This window comes from Nicotiana attenuata, unplaced genomic scaffold (assembly GCF_001879085.1).
Source record: "Nicotiana attenuata strain UT unplaced genomic scaffold, NIATTr2, whole genome shotgun sequence".
Taxonomy (NCBI): Eukaryota; Viridiplantae; Streptophyta; class Magnoliopsida; order Solanales; family Solanaceae; genus Nicotiana; species Nicotiana attenuata.
In genome coordinates this window covers 299,799-310,507 of record NW_017671072.1, presented here as the reverse complement: position 1 = coordinate 310,507, position 10,709 = coordinate 299,799, and positions in this window count along the sequence as shown.

Here is a 10,709-nt window from a genome sequence, read left to right as displayed (position 1 = left end):
AATATTTGGAAAAGGCACGAGATGTAATCAGACAATTCCAATCATGGAAAATCATGCAAATACCCAGGGAGGAAAATGTTGAAGCAAATGCCCTAGCTAATCTTGCATCCGCTGCAGAAGTGACAAATGAAGAAAATGCTTCCGTAATACATTTGTTTCATTCGGCACTCGATCAAGATAAAAACGAGGATTCAATTATTTAACTTGGGATTGGAGAAACGAGATTGTTGATTTTTTGCAGTACAAGATCGTGCCTGAAGATAAGTAAAAGGATCAGGCACTTCGACGAAAAACTGCCCGTTATTGTTTGGATCGAGGCAACTTATATTGAAAGATGTTTGGTGGACCTTTAGCAAGGTGTCTTGGACCTTCTCAAACAGAGTATATGATGATAGAAGTACATGAGGGACACTGTGGAAATCACGCAGGGGGAAGATCCTTGGTAAAAACTCTAATTAGAGCAGGATATTATTGGCCAAAAATGGAAGAAGATGCAGAAAGCTTTGTGGCCAAATGTGACAAATACCAATGATATGGTAACAATATGCATCGCCCAGCAGAGTGTTTACATCCGATTATTGCACCGTGGCCTTCTATGAAGTGGGGGATGGATATCGTAGGCCCGCTACCCCAAGCCAAAGGAAAGGTACAGTTTTCACTAGTACTAACCGATTATTTTACCAAGTGGGTAGAAGCAGGTGCCTTCAAACAGGTACGGAAAAAAAAAGTCAGGGACTTCATTTGGAGAAACATTATATGTCGGTTTGGGGTACCAAAAGAGATCGTGTGTGATAACGGCCTGCAATTCATAGGCGCGAAAATCACGAAATTCTTTCAGAGTTGGCAGATTAAGAGAATAACTTCGAGACGTTATCATCCTGTGGCTAATGGACAAGATGAATCAACAAACAAGGTTATTATCAATAACTTGAAGAAAAGATTAGAGGAGTCAAAAGGTAAGTGGCCAGTAGTGTTACCAGGAGTCTTATGGGCTTACCGAACAACAACAAAAATAGGAACGAGAGAGACTCCATTCTCACTTGTGTATGGTGCCGAAGCCTTAATTCTAGTTGAAATAGAACCAAGTACGAGGTACATCCAAGCAACCGAAGAATCAAATGAAGAAGAGGTGCGGGTAAATCTTGATTTGCTTGAATAAAGGAGGGAAACAACTCTAATAAGGATGGCAGCGCAGAAGCAAATTATTGAGCGATATTATAATCGGAAAGCTCATCTTAGGTACTTCAAGATTGGGGACTTCGTACTCAAAAAAGTTTTTCAATCATCAAAAGCGGCCAATGCAGGAAAATTGATCCCAAATTGGAAAGGACCTTACAAGATTCGAGGTATTGCTGGAAAGGGTGCATATGAATTGGAAACAATGGACGACAAAGTACTCCCATCAAATTGGAATGTTGTTCATTTGAAGGAGTATTACTTTTGAAAGGGAAAACCCTCGGCCAAGTATCATTTGTGCAAGGTTTAAATTTATTCCTTTTTAATTGTACTAACCATTTTAGATGATAGGCACCAAGATAGCCCAAACCAAATGATGATCTTAGACCTAAAAGACACGTGGGATGCAAAATCATCCCCAGTCTGGGTTACAACCATTCTGATAGAAATAAAAAGGGGTTAAGCAGTCATCATCTAAAATTATACCTTCGAGTCCCGTATGTTTTTCCTTTTCAGGAAATAGACCACATGGAAGGAATAATCAAGTGCTCGAGATTTCATACTTCAGAGCTCTAATACTTGGGAGAGTATATATATATGGAAGGCAAAGAAGACTAGAAAAGTCAGAACTCAAGTCAAGCCCGAGGCAATCTACCCAACAGATCGAAAGTTAAGAGCGAGCAAATCAAGAGCCAAAAAATCAAGCATGATTCAATAACCTATGATGAAGTATACACTCGCAGATATAAATTACAAAATCTTATGAGTATCTAGGTTAAAGGCATTATTTAGTCGTGGGTTGCAAGATATACCCTTGAATTTTGTAAAGTCTGTTATAAAGAAAACAGTTATGAAAGAGTTGTAGATGTTATTCGAATACATGTATATACAGTTTGAAAGTTCAAGAATACAAAACTTCCTCAAGTTACTCTAAGAAACATGTATGTTCATACTTCTTCTTTCGTATGTTTACACCAATATGAAGTTAAGACGTCTTCTTCATTAAGTGTCGTTTATAAAAGGGCCCTCTTTTATAATTCGTGCTTGTTCAAAAAAGTCACGGAGCTTTGAAGCATTTTTAATGCAAAGTTAAATAACCAAGGGTGAAACAAAAACCCAAACATTAAAATAGGCGGAAAATAAAGCCAAAAATCTACATATCAAGCTCTGCAAATATAAGGCAAAAATTTGTCTTCAAACCCCGAAATAAGATAAGGGTAAACCAATAAGGGAGTAGAACAAAAACTCAGAATAAGATATTATAAGAGAGTTAAAAAAAACTCGGAAAATAATATTATATAAATTCGGTTGAAACTAAGTATAAAAACTTAGTTCCAACCTAATCATTTGATTCTAAACCCCAAAACAAACCAGGGGTAAAAATTTCAAACGTCACTAAACCACAAACAGGACCAGGGGTAAAACTATCAAACATTCCACCAATAAAAAAAACATCGAAACAACACTTCAAACTTTTCAAACTTTGACCGTGGGGCAAAATCTGAACCAGTAGGGTGAAGAATGGCATCATCAATAGCAGGAGAAACAACTTGAGCAGAAGAAGGTTGAACAACAGCTTTACCAGGAGTCACTTCATCACCCTTGGGAATGCCAACCTCAGGTGAAGAAAAGCTCTAACCCTGCTGGGTTTTCTAAATAGTTTTTTTAGTCTTTGCAATTTCAGCAGCTAAGTCAAAGCTTTCCCAGCTTGCGTCCATTAAAGTTTTGAGACGTGTGTTCAAGAAAGCCCAACTAACATCAACAGCGGCCTTATCTTCAAGGGCTTCATAATCTTTTTTCCACTGCTCAATCTCACTTCTTAGCTCTTCCTTCTCATTCAATGTAGCATCATAAGAAGCCTCTAAGGGGGCAAGTGACCTCTCTAAAAATTGAACTTTGTTAGAAGATACGCGGAGATCTTTTTGAGTTTGGGTGAGCGTTTGAACAAGCTCCCCGACGTAAACTTCTTTCTAGTTCAGTAGTTCCTTCAGACCTCTAATTTCTTCAGTAGCCTTGGAAAGCTGCTCAGCGAATGAAGACTCGAGAAGGTTTTTATCTTTACCCGCCTGATTGGATGAGGCTTTCTCTGAAGTTCGCGAGTTAAAAAAAAAACTTCAGCTCTAGAGCTGAACTTCAGGCCCGGCTACTAAAATGCTGAAGTTTTGTGTAATTGCATTTGCTACTTCAGCCCCGTGTGCTGAAGTTATGTGAAAAAGCGGGTACACTTGCAATTTTTTTTACAAAGCGGGCACAGGTTAAAATGTGGCACAAAAAGCGAGTATAGAGCAAATGCCCCCAACCCTTCCCCGAATCCTGTGCATAACGGAAGTTTAGTGTATCGGACTACCCTATTATTTATTACACCAGGTACTAAATTGATAGTAGTAATTACATTGGGGTGTTTATTTTCCATCAGTTATGAATTATGACGTAGACTGAGAAGTTTCATGTCAAAATGACACGACTCCACCAGATCGAGGTTGATGGTGCGTGGAAAAATGGTGAGGGGTGGTAGGTGTCACTGTTGATGGGTAGGTAGCAACTTGTCCCGTGTTATAGATGGCATTAATTTCGGCCTACAGTATTCTAGAGTGCGATGTTCTACACATGTCGTTTCCACAATCACTAACATGAAGTAAAAGGACGTGGCAGTATCCAGTGGTTGGAATTAATGATTTATAGAGGAGATCAAATCTTTTGATAGTTGTATGTGAAAATATGCGCGAACCGTAGGACCAAAGTTCCTCCTCGTCACAATGCTTTCTGATGTAGAACGTGTGATAGATGTTTGGAAACTACGGATCATTAGAAATTTTGAATGGAAATAATGATGTCCAATGTGAAGGTAAAATTTAGCAAATTCGTAAGATCTTTTGATCAACGCGAATAAATAGATAGTACGTGCATGCTATGTAGTGTTTGAAACGTGACAAATATGATCGCAGAGTTGTATGGGTCAAAATCTGACCAGACGAGAATTCGCGTGAAAAGGAACAACAAAAAGTCACTTGGGCCAAAGTTGTATCCATACAACGCTATAACGACACGCACCTCAGCCACGGCCGAGGTCGTATATTCAGAATGCTTGAACGGCGAGTTGGATGCTACGGCATTTCAGAGGGTCGACCAGCAATACAGTCGAACGACTTAGGTACTATGGTTAATGAGTGTTGGGTAAAGGAGAATACCTAGTATATAAACTAAGTGAGAAGAAGAAGAAAGAGAGGGTGAAACAAATTCACAGACAGGCATATTTTCTGAGAGGAAGAGGGATCCTGATCTCACTCTCTACCCATGAAGGAGAAATAAGCAAGGAAGCTCGAATCCTCAATACACATCGTTAGTCTCATCATATCAAATATGTAAAGTTCAACCTTGTTAAAGATCGGTGACCCATTTTATCTATGTATTCTTCACTATTATTTAATATTATGAAAATCACCATCCTCTTCTTACATAATGGGATTCAATCACTGTTATAGTTAAATCTTGTATTTGCTTATTCTTATATTCTATCTTAGATCTAGGGTAAATTATCTTTGGCTAGGATTTACCTCAAACCTTCTTATTTAATTAGTTCAATAAAAAGTAATAAATCTTTTTGGTAAAATAATTTGGCGCCGTCTGTGGGGATTTCTAGCCGAAATTTTAGTTTCCTCTAGATCTAAAGCCAGCCAGAGTTTCACTTCCCGGTTGTCGTAGCCTCGCCCTCTCATTATGAACACCAACTTGAGAAAGTTGTAGGCAAGCTTTTGAAATAACCAAACCAACTAGGGTCAGATCTTTGCATGAAATCGAAATTATGTTTGATATCTATAAAAAATCCACGTCTTCTTGTAACGATGGGTTTGGTTCGTAGCGAGCATGAGTTGTCAGAGTGGGACTATGGCCACTACGCGCTGAGCACATCCGCATCCCTACTTGCTATATTAACGTTAGATAGCGATCTATACTTCGTGCACATCGCCCCCTCTCTCTTAGGAAGGGACGATAGCCTATTGTGTGATTCTTTGAAATAATAAGCTTGTCCTGCCTTATTTTTATACACGTATATACAGAGTATAACTTATGTACGGAGTATAACTTCTGTTTCCCTTATTTTTGTGCACCTGGGACGAGATCGGACTGGGACTCGAGCTCGAGATCCCAACAGGCAAAGTAAGTTGTCAGCCGACAAGAAGCCTAGACGCGACTAACGGTGAAGCTAAACACGAGGCTATCAAACCTGAAGCCGTCATTCGAGTACGGAACAAAATGAGTCGTTCTATAGCGCCCCTCCCCTTCGCCAACCAATCCGGGCAAGGTAACAGACGATTTCGTTTGGGTTTAACTTGTTATTTTTCTTTTTTGGATTAGGATAGGAACATGAGCATTCTCCCAGGTGAGAACAAGGAACAAACATCGCCAAAACAACACACCAGGAAAATATTCCGCACCAATCGTCGCGCAGGCGACGGTCGAGCAAAACCCCCACACCGTACTATACTGCAAATAACAGAAAAATAACAAAACAAGCCAACATTATTAAGAAACAATCTCCATAACCTGGGACTGGGCGGTGAGCCCATGGAACATACAGTCTCCAACACGGGCATAACATGAACACGAAGAGCTTACACATATGCTCGCCAAGGCAATCCTACGCCAATTCCGCCGACTAAGTATTACGAATCACGTCCGAACTTTGTTCGAATTAATCGAGTCCCAGGGTACCCAGAAGCCCAGGTAATAAGTTCATCGCCCGTCTCGTCAACGGTCTCTCCAGGCCGAACAATGAAGGGACTACATAGACTGGGACTCACCCTGACGCATAGATAAACTGTGCAGCAATGAGTAATATTCTCCAATAGAAGCAAGGTAGCATGCAACATTCTTACCACTCTACTGAGCTCGCACATCGCCAAACGAAAGTAAAATTCGACCTCGTTCGAATTAACAAATAAACGATCGACCTCGCTCGAACTCATCACGGGTCACAATTCGACCTCGTTCGAATTCACGCCCATGCGGCCCTCGGCCATCGCCAAGCGAAAGTAAAATTAGACCTCGTTCGAATTAACAAATCAACGTTCGACCTCGCTCGAACTCATCACGGGTCACAATTCGACCTCGTTCGAATTCACGCCCATACGGCACCCGGCCATGGCCAAGCGAAAGTAAAATTCGACCTCGTTCGAATTAACAAATCAACATTCGACCTTGCTCGAACTCATCACGGGTTACAGTGAAGAACCGTTATCCTTTGCCTCTTATTGATGATCTGCTTGACCAGCTTCAAGGCGCAAAGGTGTTCTCTAAGATTGACTTGCGCTCAGGTTACCATCAGTTGAAGATTCGGGAGCCAAATATCCCGAAGACTGCCTTCAGTACTCGGTATGGTCATTACGAGTTCCTTGTTATGTCATTTGGGCTGACCAATGCCCCAGCAGCTTTCATGCATTTGATGCACAGTGTGTTCAGGACATATCTGGACTCGTTCGTTATTGTTTTTATTGATGATATTCTGGTGTATTCCCGGAGTCGGGAAGATCATGAGCAGCACCTGAGGACCGTGCTTCAGATCCTGAGAGAGAAGAAGCTATATGCAAAGTTCTCAAAATGTGAGTTTTAGTTGAGTTCGGTGGCATTCTTAGGCCACGTGATTTCGAGCGAGGGCATTCGGGTAGATCCGAGGAAGATAGAGGCCGTGCAGAGTTGGCCCAGGCCGTCCTCAGCTACAGAGATTCGTAGTTTCCTTGGTTTGGCGGGCTACTACCGTCGTTTCGTGGAGGGGTTTTCATCGATTGCGGCCCCTATGACTAGATTGACCCAGAAGGGTGCCCTATTTCAGTGGACAGAGGAGTGTGAGGCGAGCTTTCAGAAGCTCAAGACAGCTTTGACTACAGCCTCAATTTTGATATTGCCTACCGGTTAGGGGTCTTACACTGTCTATTGTGATGCCTCGAGAGTTGGCCTTGGAGCGGTGTTGATGCAAGACGGTAGGGTGATTGCCTACGCGTCCAGATAGTTGAAGATACATGAGAAGAACTACCCTGTCCACGACCTTGAGTTAGCTGCTATTGTTCATGCCTTGAAGATCTGGTGTCATTATTTGTACGGTGTGCCTTGTGAGATCTATGCTGACCACCGGAGTTTGCAGCACTTGTTCAAGCAGAAAGATCTAAATTTGCGCCAGAGGAGATGGTTGGAGTTGCTAAAGGACTATGACATTACTATTTTGTATCACCCGGGCAAGGCCAATGTGGTGGCGGATGCCTTGAGTCGCCGGGCAGAGAGTTTGGGGAGTTTGGCATATTTACCAGCTTCAGAGAGGCCTATGGCGATGGATGTTCAGGCCTTAGCCAACTAGTTTGTGAGATTGGATCTTTCGGAGCCCAGTCGGGTTCTAGCTTGTGTGGTTTCCCGGTCTTCCCTATTTGATCGTATCAGGAGCGGTAGTATGATGACCCTCATTTGCTTGTCCTTAAGGACAAGGTCCAGCGCGGTGATGCCAGAGATGTGACCATCGGAGATGATGGGGTATTGAGGATGCAGGGCCGGATTTGTGTGCCCAATGTTGATGAGCTTCGAGAGTTGATTTTAGCAGAGGCCCACAGTTCGCGGTATTCCATCCATCCGGGTGCCGCGAAGATGTATCAGGACTTGAGGCAGCACTATTGGTGGAGGCGGATGAAGAAAGATATAGTTGGGTATGTGTCTAGATGCCTCAACTGCCAGCAGGTGAAGTATGAGCACCAGCGGCCGGGTGGGTTGCTTCAGCAAATAGAGATTCCGGAGTGGAAATGGGAGCGCATCACTATGGACTTCGTATATGGACTCTCACGGACCTTGAAGAAGTTTGATGCCATTTGGGTCATTGTGGATCGGCTGACCAAGTCCGCTCATTTCATTCTTGTGTGTACCACTTATTCATCGGAGCGGTTGGCAGAGATTTATATCCGGGAGATCGTCCGTCTTCATGGTATTCCAGTTCCTATTATTTCAGACAGAGGAACTCAGTTTACATCGCGGTTCTGGAGAGCCGTGCAGCAGGAGTTAGGTACTCGGGTGGAGTTGAGCACAGCATTTCACCCCCAGACGGACGGATAGTCCGAGCGCACTATTCAGATTCTTGAGGATATGCTCCGTGCGTGTGTAATTGGTTTGGAGGGTCTTGGGATCAGTTCTTGCCATTAGCGGAGTTTGCCTACAACAACAGCTACCAGTCAAGCATCCAGATGGCTCCTTATGAGGCTTTATATGGTAGACGGTGTCGATCTCCGGTTGGATGGTTTGAGCCGGGGGAGGCTCGGTTGTTAGGTACGGATTTGGTTCAGGAGGCCTTGGACAAGGTCAATATCATTCAGGATAGGCTTCGTTCAGCTCACTCTAGGCAGAAGAGTTATGCAGATCGCAAGGTTCGAGATGTAGCATTTATGGTTGGTGAGCGGGTATTGCTCCGAGTATCGCCTATGAAAGGCGTGATAAGATTTAGGAAGAAGGGCAAGCTTAGCCCTAGGTACATTGGTCCGTTTGAGATTCTTGATCGAGTGGGAGATGTGGCTTATAGACTCATATTGTCGCCTAGCCTATCAGCCGTGCATCCAGTTTTTCATGTATCCATGCTTTGGAGGTATCACGGCGATCCAGCCCACGTGTTAGATTTCAGCACTGTCCAGTTGGACAAGAACTTGTCCTATGAGGAGGAGCCGGTAGCTATTCTAGACCGGCAGGTTCGTCAGTTAAGATCCAAGAGATTTCCTTCTGTTCGTGTCCAATGGAGAGGTCAGCCTCCTGAGGCATCGACCTGGGAGTCCGAGTCTGATATGCGGAGCCGTTATCCTCACCTTTTTCCCGACTCAGGTACTTCTTTCTTTTGTCCGTTCGAGGACGAACGGTTGTTTTAGTGGTGGAGGATGTGACGACCCAAAGGGGTCATCACTTGTTTTCTTACCATCCTGTACTTCCGATGCCTTGAAAACCTCATCTAGGGTTGCCTCGATTTTGCGTGCGCAGTCCGGACGCGTAGCCGAAAAGCTTAAATATGAATTCTGTGAGAAAAATGCTAAATTTTGATATTAAATTGAATAAATTTGACTTCAGTCAACATTTTGGGTAAACGGACCTGGACCCGTGATTGACGGTCCCGGAGGATCCGTAGGAAAATATGGGACTTGGGCGTATGCCCGGAATCGAATTCCGAGGACCCAAGTCCGAGAAATGAATTTTTGTGTGAAATTGTTTTCTGGAAATAACTAAGGAAATTGGATATAAAATATGAGCAGAAGACTATGGTATCGGGCCCGTATTTTGGTTCCGGCGCCCGGTACAAGTCTTATATATGATTTAAGCACTTTCTGTAAAGTTTGGTTGAAAACGGACGTCGTTTGACGTGTTTCGGACTTAAAATGGAAATTTGATGTTTTATGAAAATTTGGAAGAAATCATGAGTTTTGAGGCTTGATTCGATGTATATAATGTTATTTTGGCGATTTGATCGCACGGATAAGTCCGTAGGATATTTTTGAGGTTGTGTGCATATTTGGTTTGGAGCCCCGAGGGCTCGGGTGAGTTTTGGATAGGACACAGAGTGCATTTTTGAACTTGGAAAATTGCTGGTATGATCTGACCTGCAGGCTTCGCATCTGGCTCGCAAATGCGAAGAAATATTCGCAAATGCGAAGGTACTCACTTTGTTCAGGGATCCCAAATGCGACCACCTCATCGCAAATGCGAGAGCTGGACTTTCGCAAATGCGACCCTTCTATTCGCAAATGCGAAGTCCCCAGTTATGCTCATGGTTCGCAATTGCGAACTATTGTTCGTAATTCCCACATTTGGTCGGGGTTCGCAATTGCGAACCCCAGTTCGCAATTCCCACATCTGAGGCTCAGCTAATTTTATACTTAGTCGAATTTTCACCATTTTTCACCATTCTTTCAAGACCCTAACCCCATAGGCGATTTTTCAAGGACAAAACTTCTTCCAAATAATTTGTAAGTCAATTTTAACTTAATTCTTTCAATCATTTACATCATTTAACATGTTTTCCACTTGAAATCAATGATTTTTCATGGGTGAAATTGGAGGTTTTGGGTAGAACCTAGGTTTTTCTAAAATTGGGGATTTGGACCTCAATTTGAGGTTCGATTTCAAAATAATCATATATTTGGGTTCGTGGTGGAATGGGTAACCGGATTTTGGGTCGAACCTCGGGTTTTGACCACGTTGGCCTGAGGGGCATTTTGGTTATTTTACCTAAATTTGCGTCTTAGCTGTAAATTAAATAGTAGAATTAGTTGCTTGAGATGTTATTTACGAGATGTAATTGAAATGAATAGATTTGGGCCATTTGGAGTCGGATACTCGTGTCAAAAGTGTGGTTTCAAGTTGAATTTTGAGTCGGTTTGAGGTAAGTGGCATGGCTAACCTTGTGTGGGGGACCTTTTCCCCTTAGGATATGATATTTGGTAATTGAATGCCTTGTACGTGAGGTGACGAGCGCGTACTTGAGCTAATTATTGAAAACCCGATTTTTACTTAAGATATTGAGA